This window comes from Chionomys nivalis, chromosome 3 (assembly GCF_950005125.1).
Source record: "Chionomys nivalis chromosome 3, mChiNiv1.1, whole genome shotgun sequence".
Lineage (NCBI taxonomy): Eukaryota > Metazoa > Chordata > Mammalia > Rodentia > Cricetidae > Chionomys > Chionomys nivalis.
This window is the reverse complement of record NC_080088.1, coordinates 114495022-114513925: the sequence shown is the minus strand read 5'-3', so window position 1 is coordinate 114513925 and position 18904 is coordinate 114495022.

Here is an 18904-nt window from a genome sequence, read left to right as displayed (position 1 = left end):
AAGCTCATAGTGAGCTGCCTGCTTCTGCTTCTGTTTCTGGGTTTTGGGGATTAAATGAAAGGTTTATTTTGGTTGGCACTTAGTTATATCATGACAGAGGTGGAATGAACATGGAAACAGATCCCTCTGAATGAGAAAAAAAGGGGAATCTGTAGTGTAGGCAAAGTAGGAAATCTATAAGGATAAGTATAATATAGAAAATAGGAAATTAAATAAGAAAACTGTGTGAAGTAGAAAATTATTAAGGAGAAGTATTAAGAGAACATTTTGCCCACTTGGAGGCTGCCACACCCATCTGGCCCTGCCAGAGGGGAAGGCTACACCAGTAACCTTGGTAACAAAAGTAACCTTGCCACTCGATACTGATAGCCTAGGACATCTGACTATCAGAAGGATCAAACAGGAGACTGTTTCGAACAGGGATAAAAAGAGAGGCAGAACACAAGGACATGTGCTCAACTATGTTCACAGCAGCTTTGTTTGTCATAGCCAGAACCTGGAAACAACCTCAATCAAAGAATGGATAAGGAAAACATGGTACATTTACACAAGGGAGTACTACACAGCAGAAAAAAAATGACAGCTTGAATTTTTCAGGAAAATAGATGGAGCTAGAAAACATTATTTTGAGGAGGTAACCCAGACACAGAAAGACTATTGTTACATGTACTCACTCATAGGTGGTTTTTAAACATAAAGCAAAGAAAGCCAGCCTACAAACCACAATCCCAGAGAACTTAAACAATAATGCGGACACTAAGAGAGACTTACATAGATTTAATCTACATGGGAAGTAGAAAGTAGAAAAAAACAAAATCTCCTGAGTAAATTGGGAGCATGGGGACCTTGGGAGAGTTAGGGAGGGGAGTAGAGAAAAATGTAGAGCTCAATAAATATCAATAAAAATATTAATAAAAACAAAGAGAGAGAGAGGCAGAAGCAAGGCAGTTATCTCACCATCATGATGGCTCTAACATGCTGTTGAGCCTCGTAGTGAGATCCTCCAAACACCTAGCCTCCCATGAGCAGAACATCGTCAGACCACACAGACTATGTGGTCAAGAGTTGAGCTTTGTGGTCAAGCATCCAGTGCGGTCGGGCATCCAGCCTGAAGAAACCCACAAATCCTTTTTAGGGCTAAAGAAACCCAACAGTCCTTTTCAGGACTGAAGAATAGAGGATATCAGGTTGTATGACGCTATTTAATGCGTGTGTGAAATGTTAAGAGATATTTTATGGATAATTGGTAAAGATTAGGAAATGTTAATTGGTAAGTTGTATTAAGGTTAAGAAGTGTTTTATGGATAGTTGATAAGTCAAGTGGAGGTTAGGAATCAGTTTTATGTATTAGAATTAGTAGGATTAACAATTGTGATATTGAATTGTTTGTGTATTGCCTATCACGGTCCTCAAATGCGTACTAAGAGTGTGAACTCCCTTAATGCATTAGATATAAAAGCTACTAATAAAGAATCATTATAAAGACAATTCTCTTGCTCGGTCTGGGGAGAAATGCACAGGGTCCTCACGGCACTACTCGCAAAAGAACCTTGAGCCGAGAAAAGTCACAGTGATTGAAGTGACTAACCCAAGAGCTCACGACAGAGGCTTGCAGTGAACAAAGCTGATTATAGAGGCCAAGCAATGAACAACAGAAATTAAGGGGAAATGCACAGACTAGTTTTATGTCAACTTGATCCAAGCTAGAGTCATCTGAGAGGAGGGAGCCTCAGTTGAGAAAATTCCTCTATAAAATTAGGCTATAGATAAGCCTATAGGGTATTTTCTTAATTAATTATTGTTGGGAAAGGGTCCAATCCTCAATGAGGGTATTTCCATCCCTGGGCTGGTGGTCCTGGGTTCTATAAGCAAGCAGGCTGAGCAAGACATGAGAAGCAAGCAAGCCAGCAAGCAGCACCACTCTGCAGTTTCTGCCTCTAAGTTTCTGCCCTGTTTATGTTCCTGTCCTCACTGCTTTTGATGATGAACTGTTATACTGAACAATGAGTGAAGAAACCTTTTCTTCCTAAAGTTGTTTTTGGTCATGGTGTTTCATTAAAGCAATGGAAACCCTAAATCAGGGCTAGAGTCCCAATGCCCCCCTCAATAACATATCCCCACCACCCTTCTCCAAAGTCCTCCCCTCCTAAAGAATTTTACCACCTCCAAACTGTGTCATGGGCTAAGGACCAAGCTTGTAATGCACGGTTGTTTGAGAGATACTCACCCCAAAACCCAGCAGAGCTCTTATCTGGGAAGAAAACATGGGCAGGAATGGTGCTGGAACGGAGAAGCTGGAGGAAGAGATGGATGCAGAGTGTACCAGGGTAAAGGCAAGATGAAGCTTTGACTGGTGGTGGCAGAATTCATGTTTTTATTTTTTTGGTTTTTTGAGACACGGTTTCTCTGTAGCTTTGGAGCCTGTCCTGGAACTAGCTCTTGTAGACCAGGCTGGCTCGAACTCACAGAGATCCACCTGCCTCTGCCTCTTGAGTGCTGGGATTAAAGGCGTGTGCCACCACTGCCTAGCTGAATTCATATTTTTATACCAGGCAGGGGAGGGTATCTGATAAAGATTGATACTGGCAAGTACCAGCCACCAAAAGTAAAAGTCCCTCTTTTAAAAGCCTGAAAATTGACTTGAGAAGCAGCGTGAGTGTATATGCTACATTCTGCAAAATGTTGAAGCAGCTCAACTCAAAAGACATTTAAGGGCTTGGATAACATTTTGGGATTCTTTGGAGATTATGATGCTTCCGTAACTGGTTCTTAAACATAATAAGCAACTGGAAGCGCACACACACCACTCTGCATGAAAATGCCAAGTGCAGACTTGCTTTATCACCCATTTCACCAACTCTTCATATTTCTTCAACACTTGGCTTTTCAGGAACATTTTTTCCCCTGGGAGATGTTTTGTTTTTTTACACTTCCTGGTTTTTACAGATCAAGATGTTAATAGAAATAAACAACTTGGAAAAATTGGATGTGTGTTGTCATATTTAGAAATATGAGGATTTCTTTTTTTTTTTTTTTTTTTTTTTTTTTGGTTTTTCAAGACAGGGCTTCCCAGTAGCTATGAAGCCAGTCCTGGAACTCGCTCTGTAGACTAGGCTGGCCTTGAACTCACAGAGATCCATCTGCCTCTGCCTCCTGAGTGTTGGGATTAAAGGCATGCCCCAACATAACCTGACTGAAATATGAGAATTTCTAAGAAGGAAAACTTCACGTTTTGCTCTTTGTGATATAATGGTGCTTCTGTGGAAGTCTGTGCATGGTAGTATGCTAATAGCGTCTAGAGCATAACCAGCTGGCAGTAAAAATATGTCTTAATGGATTGAGTGTGAAATGAGGGTTGAATACATGGCTCAGTGGTGAAGAACATGCATCGCACTTGCAAGAGGACTCAGATTCAGTTGCTAGCACCCACATCAATCAGTCCCCAACCACCTGTATCTCCAGTACCATCAGAAGGAGTCTGATGCCCTCTTCGGGCCTCCATGGTATCTACACACATGTGATGTATATGAACTCACAAAGGCACACATACATATACTTCAATAAAAATAATAAATAAATCTTTTCAAAAACATGAAATGAGACATTGTAACTAAAAACATGCATCTTGGAATTAGGCATATGATGCTGCCATGGTAGTACCATGTTCTGGGATACGGGGGTTATACACTAACTTTCTATGGTTACTCTGAGGCTTAAATGAGAGCATGTGATATAAAGCTCTTGGAACATAATGCTACGTGTCTTTTGGCTGCCTTGTTCTAGCACAAAGCAGAATGAATCTAATAATAAGCTCCTTACAAACCTGAGAGCTGTCCTGTCTTTGTTTTGCTGAGTCTTAAATCCTAGCACTAATTTCTGTGCAAGTAGGTAGCTGCTCACTCTGTGGAGACTGACCTAATGGTCCTGAATGGTTCTAAACCAGCTTTCCAAAGGTGGGACCACCAACTGCAGAAGATCTTAAAGAGCCTGCTGATACTGTAGTATAAATGTTAAGGCTGTGGAACTTGCCAGGTTGTAGTGGTTCAAGCTTTTAATCCTGGCACTCAAGAAGCAGAAACAGGCAGGTCTCTGTGAGTTTCAAACTAGCCTGGTCTACAGATCTAGTTCCAGGGCAGCCAGAGCTACCCTATCTGGGATTAAAGGTGTGTGCCACCTCCCGGTTCCACCTCTTTTTTTTTTTCTAAAGATTTATTTATTATGTATATAACATTCAGGCCAGAAGAGGGCACCAGATCTCATTAGAGTTGGCCACCAGGTAGTTGCTGGGAATTGAACTCAGGATCCCTGGAAGAGCAGCCAGTACTCTTAACCACTGAGCCATCTCTCCAGGCCCTAGGCTCCACCTCTTAAAGGGCCCACCACCAACCAACAATGTAATGCTGGGGACCAAGTCTTTAGCATATTGACTTTTGGGGAACACTGAGGATGCAAATGACAGCAGGAATCGGGGTGTATTGGTAGGCATTCTTTTTATCCTTCCCTTTCATGTTTTCATGTAAAGAAAAAAGCCCTAATTTCACCCAAGAATGTTGCTAGCAAAGTAATAGTTTTATTAAACATAGAGTTCCTAAGTACTTATCCTTTGGAACTAGAAAAAACATCCCGAGCGAGGTAACCCAGACTCAGAAAGACAAACGCAGTATGGACGTACTCATAGTGGATATCAGACATAAAGCAAGGATAACCAGCCTACAGTCCACAACCCCAGAGAAGTCAGGAAACAAGGAAGACCCAAGAGAGACACACATGGCTCCCCCTGGGAAGGGGAAATGGGCAAGATCTCCTGAGTAAAGTGGGAGTTTGGGGGGAGGGGAGAAGGTAAAAGGGGAGTGGGGAGGGGAGAAAGGGAAGAGGAGAACATCATCCATCATTAGAAATAGTTTATGTACATGAGGGATTGTGAAGGTCCAGTTGGGGGAAGGACAAAGAGGGACAGCAAACAAAGAGGTATCTTGATAGAGGGAGCCATTATGGGGTTAGTGAGAAACCAGGCACTAGGGAAACTCCCAGGAATCCACAAGGATGACCCCAGCTAAGAATCTAAGCAATAGAGGAGAGGGGGCCTTAATTGCCCTTCCACTGTAAGCAGATTGATGACTACCTTAATTGTCATCATAGAACCTTCATCCAGAAACTGATAGAGGCAGATGCAGAAATCCACAGGTAAGTACTGGGCCAAGCTCCTGGAGTCTAATCATGGAGAGGGAGGAGCCATAATATGAGCGGGGGCCAAGACCACGATGGGGACACCCATAGAAACAGCTGATCTGAGCTAGAGGGAGCTCACTGACTATGGACTGACTGAATAGGACTGCATTAGGCCCTCTGAATGTGGGTGACAGTTGTGTGGCTTGGGCAGTTTGTGGGGCCACCTGTCGTGAAACTAGCCAGTATTTATCCCTAGTGCATGAACTGGCTTTTTGGAGCCCATTCCCTATGGAGGGATACCTTGCTCAGCCTAGATACAGGGAGGAAGGCCTTGGTCCTGCCTCAAGTGATGTGACAAACTTTGTTGACTCCCCATGGGAGGCCTCACCCTCTCTGAGGAATGGATGGGGAGTGGGGTGAGGGTAGTGGGAGGAGGGGAGGAAGAGGGAACTGGGATTGGTATGTAAAATAAAAAGATTGTTGAATAGAAGTGCTTATCCTTTAGATATTTTGACTAATGAAATAAGAACTGTATGCAAAACATTTCTACTGCATACTAGGGCATGACAGTTGTCTTAAGATCCGACACTTAAATCATTAGAGTCATGAGTTAAGATAGCCATGCTTGTTTTTCAGGAAATACCATTTTTACTTGAACTCAGTGAATGATCAATGACAGCATTCAGATTTTGTCAAGAATTAATAAAGTAAGATATCACTTCAAGTAAAACAAGTTAACAGGGGGCTGGGGAGATGACTTGTGGCGCGCCACGGAGCCGCCATGTTCTCAGGGTCTGGCACTAAGCCCGTTGCCGCCATTTGCTAATTGTCTCTAGTTGGTAAACAACTTATGCGCACTTTGATTCCCACCTATCACTTGCTTACACATCTTGCTCACACGATCGCCTCAGTGTGGTCTGAGCCAATCGAGCAATGACGCGTCACAGGCGAACCAGGCGCTGTATATATTCCCCTGCACGCAGTTGGGCTCAGGGTCTTTTCACCTCCATCTAAACTTCAGTCTTCTGCATTCCAATAAAGTACGTTCCAAGAAGAATCCTGTTGTGGTAGTCTTCTCTGCTGGCGGAGTTGCGCGGCGCAAGTGGTGCCAAAACCCGGGAACTCGACATCCAGGCACCAGGCAAAAGACCCTCACGTCAGTAAGAGGATTCAGAACTTGAGTGTGCGGAGCGGTGGCGCCGGTAAGTCCTCCGTAAGTTACTTTCCTGGCGTGCTGGTGGGGGGAGTCGATCCAGTGATCTATGCTCTGACCCTTTTTCTTATGTTCATCACTGTTTTGTTGTGCTGTTTTTTCTTATGCTGTCATAAGCTGGGACGGGAGTGTGTCTGCTGGGACCTGCTATAGACAAAGCAAAAGTAAGTCCGGCGTAGATAGGTGGGCATTTCCCCCCGTGTATAAGTTGTGCGTAGGTAAGCACACAGCATGGAGAATGCTGCCTCTGGTTCAGCGAGTGTGAGCTCATTTTTGCATCCTCTCCAGCGACTACTGAGAACCCGAGACCTGAAAGTCTTGGAGGGAACTTTGAGGAAGTTCTTGGAGGACATGTATCAAGCAGCTCCTTGGTTTGCCGGTTTGGGAGACATTAATCTTCCCTGCTGGGAGAAATTGGGTAAAGATCTTGAGGCAGCCAAAGAACAGGGCACACTCCGACCGGGGACACTTCCCCTATGGAGATTAGTGAGGGCTTGTCTGAAGGAAGGTAAGTGTGTTGAGGCGTTGAAGGAAGGCCGCAGAGCACTCTCTGCCTACCAGGACAGCATGTCAGAGTCAGAATCAAAAGGAAAGGGAGGACCTAAAAGGAAAGAAACTAAGGAGAGCGATAATAGCTCTCGGAAGGGAGAAAAGGAATTCCAGAATAGCGCTACCCCAGAAAAGAAAAGTATATATCCACCTTTGGATGAGTTTGTTAATTTTTCTATTGACTGATCTTCAGATGAGGAGGATCGATTGGATGAGGAGGAGGAGCAAGACTTAGAGGAAGCAGCGGCACAGTATGAGAGAGAGCGGTATAGTCCGAAATATACTAAGCCTCCGCCCTACGATTCTTGCCGTAGACCAATGGTGCCTTCAGCGGCGTCTGCTTCCTTTATCAAGCATAGCACCTGGAATAAATTGGCCAGCACTTACCCTGTTTTTCAAGACCCCAATACTGGACAGAGATATCACGAGCCAATAGGATATAAACAACTAAAGGATTTGGTGGAGGCTACACAGACTTACGGAGTATCAGCCAGCTTTACTCTAGGGTTGGTGGAGCGTTTAGGGAAGTCAGCTATGACCCCCACTGATTGGATGAGCACAGTGAAAGCATGTGTTTCTTTAGGACAATACCTGGATTTTAAATCTATATATACTGATCTTGCCATTGCACAGGCCCACACTAATGCAGCTAATGGCAATGCCGCTTGGACAGCTGATATGTTGCTAGGACAAGGGCAATGGATAAATAACCAGACAGTTTTTCCAATACAAGTATATCAGCAGATTAATGAAATGGCTATTAGGGCCTGGAAGTCTTTGCCCAATAGAGGGCAAGTGTCTGGCAACTTGACTAAGGTTATTCAGGGGCCGACGGAGCCGTTTTCGGACTTCGTGGCTCATATGATGGAAGCTGCAGGAAGAATTTTTGGAGACACAGATCAATCTATGCCCTTGATCTAACAGCTTATATTCGAGCAATGCACTAAAGATTGCTGGAGGGCTATTACGCCCTGGAAGGAGAAGGGCCTTCAGGCTTGGATGAAAGCATGTAGAGAAATTGGAGGGCCATTATCCAATGCAGGCTTAGCAGCCACAGTACTAGCTGCTGCCAGGACCACAGGGGGAAAGAATGGAGCATGCTTTAAATGTGGGAAACCTGGACACGTGAGAAAGAATTGCCCAAATGGAGGCCAGAGAATTGGTGAGGGAGGCCGTCAACCCGGCTTATGCCCTCAATGTAAAAAGGGGAAACACTGGGCCAATGAATGTAGATCAGTCAAGGACATTAATGGGCGACCCATAACACCACCACCTGGGTCAAAAAACGGCAAACGGGGCCCTCGTCCCCAGGGCCCTCAAATGTATGGGGCATTGCAGGGTCAGACAGAACATTTCCCACAGAAACCAGAAGAAAAACCTCAGGCTCCGCAGGGTTGGACATCTGTGCCACCACCCGGATGGTACTAACCCCTCAGATGGGGGTGCAACCCCTTGAATCTGACTTCCGAGGCCCCTTACCAAAGGACACGGTCGGCCTCTTGTTGGGACGGTCCTCCTCAGCCTTGAGGGGATTGGTGGTGACTCCTGGAGTCATAGACCCAGATTATACAGGAGTAGTTAAAGTCATGTGTGCATTCCCTCGAGGAATCTCAGTTATCTCGCCAGGGGATCGCATAGCCCAGTTATTAATATTGCCAAGCTTACACAACAAATTTCCTGCCAAAGAGACCGTTAGAGGAGAAAAGGGGTTCGTATCCACAGGTGCAGATATGGTGTATCTGTCCCTGGAACTCAATAAACGACCCATGCTAGGCCTAAAGATAGAAGGAAAACACTTCAAAGGCCTTTTGGATACTGGGGCAGATCACAGCATCATTAGAAAGGAAGAGTGGCCAGCTCGCTGACCCCTACAGTCTTCCTCACAACTCTTGCAAGGGCTGGGGTACGCAAATACACCAGAAGTCAGCGCCAAAGAGTTGGTTTGGGTTTGTGAGGAAGGACAGACCGGTAGAATACAGCCCTTTGTGCTCAGTCTACCAGTCTCTCTGTGGGGCCGGGATGTATTGAGGCAGATGAAAATGAGGCTTACTACTGACTATTCTGAGACGAGTCAGCGCCTTATGCTTGATGCGTGTTATGTCCCAGGGAAAGGACTTGGAAAGAACCTCCAGGGAATAACATGCCCCCTGGAGCCTGTAGGAAATCAGGGGCGAAAGGGGCTGGGTTTTTCATAGGGGCCACTGAGGATGCCATTCGTATACCCTGGACCACAAACACCCCGGTCTGGGTCCCTCAGTGGCCCCTTTCCAAAGAAAAATTAGAAGCTGCTTACTCGCTGGTCCAGGAGCAACTCTCCCTGGGACATTTAGAAGTTTCCCATTCTCCCTGGAACACTCCCATTTTTGTTATTAAAGAGAAATCAGGCAAATGGAGGCTCTTACATGACCTTCGCGCTGTTAATCAACAAATGTAACTGTTAGGATCAGTACAGAGCAGCCTACCTTTACTCTCTAGCATTCCTAAGGACTGGCCAACAATTATTATTGACATTAAGGACTGTTTCTTTTCCATACCACTAGCGAGGGAGGACTGTAAGCGTTTTGCCTTTACCATTCCATCTGTCAATCATGAAGAACCAGACAAAAGGTTTCAATGGAGAGTTCTACCTCAAGGAATGGCCAATAGTCCTACTATGTGTCAGTTATATGTCCAATTAGCACTTGAGCCCATTCGAAAGGCTTACCCTATTGTTAGGATGTGTCATTATATGGATGACATTTTGATAGCAGCTCCATGCAATGATGTGTTGGAATCAGTATTTTCCAGTACAGCAGAAGCTCTTAAAGCCAGCGGGTTGTTAATAGCCCCTGAGAAGGTACAGAGAGATCTCGTGGGCCGTTTTCTGGGAGCTGTTATACGTCCAAAGTATACACGCTCTCAAAAGGTACAGCTAAGAGTGGGCACCTTAAAGACATTAAATGATTTTCAATGTCTCCTGGGAGACATAAACTGGTTTCGTCCATACCTCAAAATAACCACTGCGGAACTCCGGCCACTGTTTAAAATATTAGAAGGAGATTCCAGAGTTACCTCTCCCAGATATCTAACTGAGGAAGCTAGGTTGGCCCTCAGAAAGGTGGAAAAGGTTATTGAGGAGGCACAATTACAATGCATTGACTACAACAAACCATTATTATTGTGTATCTTGCCAACTGAAGAAGCCCCTACTGCAGTACTCTGGCAGGAGGGACCTTTGTTGTGGATCCATGTCCATGCCTCCATCCCTAAGGTTATTCAATATTATCCTGCAGCAGTCGCTACGATTGCTATGATAGGCATAAAATTGTCTTTGACATATTTTGCTATGCAACCTCAATTGCTTATACAGCCATATAATCCTAAACAGATTCAAATTTTATGTGCCACCCTAGATGACTGGGCCGTGTTGATTACCACCTTTAATGGCAGATTTGATAATCACTATCCATCAGATAAATTGTTACAATTTATTATGCACCATCCGGTGGTTTTTCCTAAAATAACAGCCTCACATCCGCTGGAAGCTGCGGTTACGGTTTTTACTGATGGTTCCAGCACAGGCAAAGGAGCTTATGTGATCCTGGGAGGAGAGACAGTGACAAAATGTTTCCAGTCCGACAGACCGCAAATAGTTGAGTGTCAAATGGTGTTGGAGGTGTTTCGCAACTTCCCAGGACCCTTGAACATTTATTCGGATTCTCTTTATGTAGTTAATGCGGTTCGCTGTCTAGAGGCCTCAGCAATAGTATCAACTACTAGTCCTATATCCTGTGTTTTCCCGGCGCTTCGTCAAGAGATTAGGAGCACGAAATATCCCTTCTATATTACCCATATTAGAGCTCATTCCCTTTTGCCCGGCCCTTTGGCAGATGCTAATGCGCAAGCTGATGCTGCAACAAAAGCTTTTCCATCTTTAATTATGGACCCCTTAGCAGCTGCAAAGCAGTTCCATCAATTATATCATGTGTCTGCTAAAGTCTTGAGATTAAAATTTGGCATAACCAGACAAAATGCCAGGGAAATAGTTAAGGCTTGTGAAGCATGTGTTTCCTTTCATCATCCTCCCCATGTTGGAGTCAATCCTAGGGGTCTTAAGCCCGGGGATCTTTGGCAGATGGACGTCACCCATGTGCCCACCTTTGGGCGCCTTCGATATGTTCATGTATCAGTAGATACTTATTCAGGGGTTATTCATGCCACACCCCTGACTGGGGAGAAGGTCACCAATGTGGTAACACATTGTTTGGAGGCTTGGGCCACTTGGAGCAAGCCCCGACGCTTAAAAATGAACAATGGCCTGGCTTATACATCCAGAACATTTAAAGGTTTCTGTGAACGCATGGGTGTTCAACATCATACCGGCCTGCCGTACAACCCACAAGGACAAGGAATAGTTGAGAGAGCTAATCGCTCCCTGAAGGAACTTTTACAAAAACAAAAAGGGGGAATAGGCCATGGCCTACTACCAAGGAATGCTATATCCTTGGCAACATTTACCTTGAATTTTTTAACCTTGGACGATAAGGATCGCTCACTTGCTGATAAACATGCAAGCATGAGCGCCATAGAATTCACCCTAGTAAAGCGGAAAGATGTGTTAAAAAATAAATGGAGTGGACCGGATCTGGTGATTGCCAGATCCAGGGGAGCTGTTTGTGTTTTCCCACAGGATCAGGAGGACCCAATCTGGGTGCCAGTAAGACTGACCAGAGAATTGAAGATCGCTGCAAAGGATGAAGACAACCCAGTGGATGCTGATCATCCTGTTGTGGGTGACTCAAACAGATGCGAAGAAGATGACACTCTGGGCGGTGACGAGGGCATGGCCCGTACCAATACCAGTTCATGCTAATTCATCCCTTTTACCCACATTATTCTCCACCTCCTGTGATATGGATGCACCCTGTTTGCCTAGCCCAGAACCAAAATCAGAAAAGTTTAATGCAACCAGAGTTGATTTAAACGGAACCATGTGCTTTTCCTTAGATAAGAAACCCCCTTGCATTTGGCTCCGACATAAAAATCTTACAAATTGGATGGATCCTTTGGTGCATAGCAAGATAGGGACAAATATGTTGAGTGAAGCACTCAGTCAAGTAGCATCAGGAACATCACAAGGGTCAGGTAGTAAATACATCAGCCATAAATGTTACTACCTTGGCCATGCGAGTAGAATCCATGGTGCCTACTGAAACAGGATCATTGGTAAGGAATACAACTTATTTCAGAGCATCACCACATGCATTCGGATTTTTCGTTTCCGCCCATCTTTACCGCCTGCCAAGCAAGAACTTGGGAAAAGGAACAGGTTACATTGGGGTTTTCCTTATCCCCCTCCATGAAAAGCTATTTTTATAATAAAACCAATGAAAAATCCACAATAGGGTCAGGGTGGTCCTGGTACCAATGGCTGCTCTCTAATGAGGCAGGAGCTACGGCAGATATTTCTGCTTTGGCACAACTTCGGCCAATTACAACATGGCTGCTCAGTGTTACAGGCACTATTAGTGAACAGGCTAAACTAGGAAGGCGGCTTCGTTATATTCAAGAAGAAGAGTTAAGTAATCATACTCTCCCAGAAGCCGCAGTCTGCTTGCCTTCCCCATTTGTTTTTTTACTTACTAATATTACCAATGGAAGCGAGGTTGATTGTTAAGAATGCCTCAGTGGAGTGTTTTTTGTCTGAATGCTGGAATGGAACATGGAAACTGGCGATAGTGCTAAAAGTTCCTACGTTTGTACCCCTCCCTGTGGAGGCTGACCCTGAACAGTTCCCTATTGCTATGCTCCTACGTGAGCGGCGTGATCTTGGGATTGCCGCTGCCATAGTCACTGCTATTGTGGTGTCATCAGCAGCCGCTATTACAGCAGGAGTGGCGATGGCTAGCCAGACACAAACAGCTGCCGCCATTAACGAGATTGTTAACAAAACTGCAGATGTATTAGACACTCAGACCAAAATCAGCAAACACATGCTATCAGGCATAGTGGCTGCTAATCAGAGGATCGATTTCCTACAAACTCAGATTGATGAGTTAGCCAACTTAGTTCAAGTTGGTTGCATAGCACATCAGAAACATGTTTGCATTACTTCTCTTGTTTTTAATAATTCCAGGAACGAGTCTGAACGAATTGGACGGTACCTGGCAGGAAATTGGTCGCAAGAGACGGAACTGCTACTTCAAGAGCAGCTGTTTCAAATCACCATTTTGAATAGCACCCACGTGCAGCCTCTCACTCTTGGACAGTTTTCCGACTGGCTTTACTCTGCCTTTTCTTATTTCAAAGAGTGGGTGGGTATGGGAATGTTCAGTGCCCTGTGCTGCCTCGGTGTGGTCATATGCTTATGGCTCCTTTGCCGATTCAGGACACGCCTGCGCAGGGACAAAGCAATTATGGTACAGGCTCTTGCTGCCCTTGAACAAGGAGTCTCCCCCCAGGTCTGGCTAAGCAGCCTTAAAGATGGCCTCTGAGCAAGATACAGCCTCAGCACCTCCAGTCTTAGGACATTGCACGGAGATAGGTGCATCTTTGCTGATGGCCTCTGAGCAAGACGCAGCCTTGGCACCTCCAGCCTTAGGGCACTGCACGGAGATAGGTGCATCTTTGCTGATGGCCTCTGAGCAAGACGCAGCCTTGGCACCTCCAGCCTTAGGGCACTGCACGGAGATAGGTGCATCTTTGCTCCCCTCTTCTCTGTCTCTTTCACCCGGTCTTACAGTCCTTGCACCTTGTTGACCTTGTTGTCCTAGCACTCGTCGGGCTCGGGGTCTTTTCACCTCCATCTAAACTTCAGTCTTCTGCGCTCCAATAAAGTACGTTCCAAGAGGAATTCTGTTGTGGTAGTCTTCTCTGCTGGCAGAGTTGCGCGCCGCAATGACTCAGTGGTTAAGAGCACTGGCTGCTCTTCCAGAGGTCCTGAGTTCAATTCCCAGCAACCACATGGTGGCTCACAACCATCTGTAATGAGATCTGGTGCCCTCTTCTGGCCTGCAGGGATATATGGAGGCAGAATGTTGTATACATAATAAATAAATCTTAAAAAAACAATTGACAATCTCTATTATCAATTATAAAATTTGTAATTTTTCTAGCAGACTTGGAAAATGCATATCCATCTCAGTGAGCTAGAAGTGTCCCAATACTTAAAGACTTTAATAGTGAGTATTGACAGGATCTCACACTGTAGCCCAGGGTGATGCTGAACTGACTATGTAGCTCAGGCTGGCCTCAAAATTGCAGCATCTTCATGCTTTAGCCTCCTGAATTACTGGAGTCACTATGTGAAATAAATATTATTCTTTTGATTCTACATCAAATGGCAATCAAGTGACAATATTTGGAAGAGTTGCATAACTCAATGAACTTACTTTCCACATTACCAAAGTATATAATTACAGAATAAGTCATACATTGCCTAAAGATCCATTCAACAGGATCAATATCAGTACAGAACCAAAAAAATAAAGATTCAAAAAGGTTATTAAAATATTCCTCTTTTTTCCCAGGCTACACCTTAAGGAGAACAGATTGGGGGGAGGGGGATTTTTCTTTTCTTTTTTTTCTTTTTTTTATTGGTTTTTCGAGACAGGGTTTCTCTGTAGCTTTGGTGCCTGTCCCGGAACTAGCTCTTGTAGACCAGGCTGGCCTCGAACTCCCAGAGATCTGCCTGCCTCTGCCTCCCGAGTGCTGGGATTAAAGGCGTGCGCCACCACCACCCGGCGGGTTCTTCCTTTTTATTTGAGACAGGGTTTCTCTGCATCTTTGGAGCCTGTCCTGAAACTAGCTCTTGTAGACCAGGCTGGCCCCGAACTCACAAAAATCTGCCTGTCTCTGCATCCTGAATGCTGGGACTAAAGGCATGCACCACTACCACCCCGCTGAGAACAGATTTTAATTCATATATTTTAATCAAAATAAAGCATCACCAGTTGGAGAGATGGCTCAAGGGTTAGGAGCTGGTACTGCTTCTCCAAAGGAGCTCAGTTCAGCTCTCAGCGCCCACACTGGGTGACTTTCAGCTGCCTGTGACTTCAGCTTTCAGGGGCTCCCATGCCCTTTTCTGGCCTCCTTGGGCAACTGCACTCGTGTGCACATGGCTACAGAGACACAACTTTTTAAAAACCTGAAAACTATCAAGTTAAGTATCACAAAAAGTTTTTTAAGTAGACCTTATAGATATTTGCAAAATGAAAAATGCCGCTTTTCTCATTAGCTTTTGTTTGTTTGAGACAGAGATCCACCTGCCTCTGCCCCCAAGGCCTGGTACCACCATGCCCAGCTTCATTATTTTTTTTTTAATTTGGGGATATAATTATTCATAATATATATTTTATAATGTGTTTATTAGAAGTATTTTTATAAATAATATTAGAACCTCTTCTATATTTCAGTGTCTCATATGGCAAATATAAATATCTAAACCTATGTTAAATAATGGTAACTTTTATTGTTTTTATTGAGCTATACATTTTCCCACTCCTCTTCCTCCCTCTGCTCTCCCCTTCCACCTTCCTCCCAGCCCCCCACACTCCCAAATTACTCAGATCTTGTCTTTTTCTCCTTCCTAGGCAGATCCACATATGTCTCTCTTAGGGTTCTCTTTGCTGTCTAGGCTCTCTGGAGTTGTGTTCTCTGTAGGCTGGTTTTTCTTTGCTTTATATCTAATATCTGGTTATGAGTAAGTACATATTATATTTGTCTTTCTGGGTCTGGGTTACCTCACTCAGTATGGTTTTTTCTGGTTCTAAATACCTGTTTTTAATGTCTTCAATAACTTTTAAGAGTGTATAGTGAGCCGGGTGGTGGTGGCACACGCCTTTAATCCCAGCACTCGGGAGACAGAGGCAGGTGGATCTCTGTAAGTTCGAGGCCAGCCTGGTCTACAAGAGCTAGTTCCAGGACAGGAACCAAAAAGCTACGGAGAATTGAGGGAGGGGGGGGAATGGGAGGTGGTGGCGGGGAAGAGGCAGAAATCTTTAATAATTAAATTAATTAATTAATTAATTAAAAAGCTACGGAGAAACCCTGTCTCGAAAAATTCGGAAAAAAAAAGAGTGTATAGTGATTCTGAGACCAAACAGTTTAAGAAACATATTCTGGCTGGGTGGTGGCTCACACCTTTAATTCCAGCACCTGGGAGGCAGAGGCAGGCAGATCTCTGTGAGTTCAAAGCCAGCCTGGTCTACAAAGAGAGTTTCAGGATAGCCAGAGCGGTTTCATAGAGCAACCCTGTCTCAAAAAACAAACAAACACCCAAACAAAACAAAAAAAGCATTATTCTGAATAGTTCTCCATACTTAACCTGACCTTTTTTGGACATTTATAGAAACATACTACTTACGACCAAACTTTAGTAAGAAATGATTACTTCCATCTGGATGCACATTTACAAACCTAGCACTCCTTAGATGGAGGCAGAAAGATTCCAACTGCAAAGTCATCCTCAGCTACATGGTAAGTTTATAGCCAGCAGGGGCTACGTGAGACCTTGTTTCAACAAATTAAAAAAGCGGAAGCTAGAAGCTAAAATCAATCGTGCAGTAGTTCATTTCCATAGCAACAACTAAATCAAGGCCAGCAAACCACTCTTTTCCAGGCGTGTCTTTCTGCATTAAAGAAAAGCGAATAGCCCAAGATCCCTTTGCTTAGGAAATCCTGTTGTTCTCCATTTGTGCCTCTATATAGATGAGAAGAGATTTATCCTTTTGTGTTTCAAACATGGCAAAGGGGAGCTTCACCTACAAGTCTGCGAGGACCTACAAATTCTACCCAAGGTTCGTGTGACACAATAAAATCTACTGGAACAGTCGATTGCTCCATGGAACTGCGGCTAAGTGACTATTTTAGCTCAAAAAACTTCTGTGTCTAGCCGTGGTGGTGCACGCCTTTAATCCCAGCACTTGGGAAGCGGAGGCAGTTGGATTTCAGTGAGTATGAGGTCAGCCTGGACTGCAGAGTGAGTTCCAGGACAGGCTCCAAAGCTACACAGAGAAACCCTGTCTCGAAAAACAAACAAAAAACAACAAATTTGTTGTGTCTTTTTCCCAAAGTCAGCCCCTAGGCTCCAGATCTTTTGGATTGATTCTTGCCTTTGGTCTGAAACTGGATTGGCATACATGGTAATTGGTTAGGTTCTGTATTTAATAAAGAACAAAACCCACGAGAAACGTCTCAACTTCTGGGTGTCCTAAAATTTTCATTTCACCGGGATGTAAAGTGCCAAGGTATGACCTCACTAAAAACTAGGTTGTCACTGAAGAGGAAAAGGAAACAATAAAGACCAATTCTGGCTTCCGACGGAATTGAAAAAAAGAGGCACACAGCATCACCGGTATGGTCAAAGAAAGACCTGACTGGCAGTCACCCTGTGGAGTCATCCTGCTTTTATCTCTCCAGGAAGCATGTACTGAAACAACCCACTTTTTAAAAAAAAAAAAAAAAAAAAAAACTCCACTTATCTTCCTTAAGACAGGTCAAATGTTAAGAAAGACTAATGATTTACTGGGAATCCTGGAGTCTGCCTGGCAGGACCCAAATCTCGGGCCTGAGTTTCTTCCCATGCAAACTGGAAGGATGACAGCACTTTGTAAAATCCTTGTGAGATTAAAATAATGCACATAGAACAAACGATAAGCTGGACACCGCACAGGGTCGTTATTTACTGAGGAAAGTCTTTGTTTCGTATTCTCCATCTGTGAGCAGTTTTTTCCGTTATTTCTCCACAAAACCTTTTCTCTCTCGGCTGCTTGTGGAAGCATCTGCTCATATCCCTGAGTCATCAGCGTCAAGATGCTGGGTTCCCCCAAGTCATTCCTCCGCCTCCCGTTTCTCTAGGGCTCCCTCTCCCGACTGCTTAGCTCTCCTAGGGGTCCAGGTCGAAATTCCCGGACTGCATATGGCTCGCTGCTGCTTGGCTACCTGACCCACAGAACTGTCCGCAGCCTCGTCGGAGAGACAAGACCCAGTCATTTCAAGTACCGGGGACTGAGACTCACGCCAGGCCCCGGGTGGAAGCGGAGGCGCCGGAAGGATGTGCTCGCCCTCCGCAGAGCTCCCTCCGAGGTGAGAGCGTGGGAGTCAGGAGGAGGCCACACCCAGAGGTGAGCGCGCGGGAGGCGTGGCCACACCCCGGCGAGAACGAGGCTGGGGGCGTGGCCGAGTGCCCACTGCGAAGGTGGGAATCGCGGGGACGGAGAGCCACACCCTTAGGTGAGAGCGCAGGGGGCGTGGCCACGGGACGACCGGAGGCCGGGGGTGTGGCTGTGCCTGAGGAGCGGCTGCGGCCCTCTCGGGATGCGCCGGGCGTCCCCACGGGCGGCGCGCGCAGCCGCCTGGCCACGCGTAAGGCCGCGTCGGGGTTAAGCCGGCGCCACCTGGGCGCGGCTGAGGAGAGCCGAGCGGCGGCGAATCCCGCGCGGGCGCGGCGAACAGGTGCCCGCGCGCGTCAGGCGCCGGCCCAGGGGCGGGGAGAGGGGCGCGGCCGGAAGCGCAGGGCGGGTGAGTCGGCTCGGTGAGCCGTGGGGCCGGGGAAGGCAGGAAGGAACGCTCCGGGGCAGCGCGACGCAAGATGTCGAGCCGCCGCCTCGGCCCCTGCAGCGGCGGCAGCAGCAGCCGTCGCCGCCGCCGCTGCTGCCGCCGAGCCGGGGGACATGGAGCGCGGCTGCAGGGAGCGGCCGACGGCAGCAGCAGCAGGAACCACGAGCGTCGCAGCGACAGCGGAGCGCAGCCCGCCCCGTGAGGCGCAGGCCGGCCGGCGGCGGCGGCAGCAGCAGCAACAACAGCAACAGGGCGGCTGAAAACCGGGTCTCGCGGCGACCCTCTCCGCGGCCTCCCCTCCCGCTTCGCGGCCCCGCACTCTCCCCTTCCTCTGACGCTCTCGCCGACTCCCTCGCCCCCTCGTCCTCGTCCCGGGTGCGCGCCGCAGCTGAGCCCCGGGGGCGGGGGCACGTGCCGCCGGCGCGGGGGAGGGGC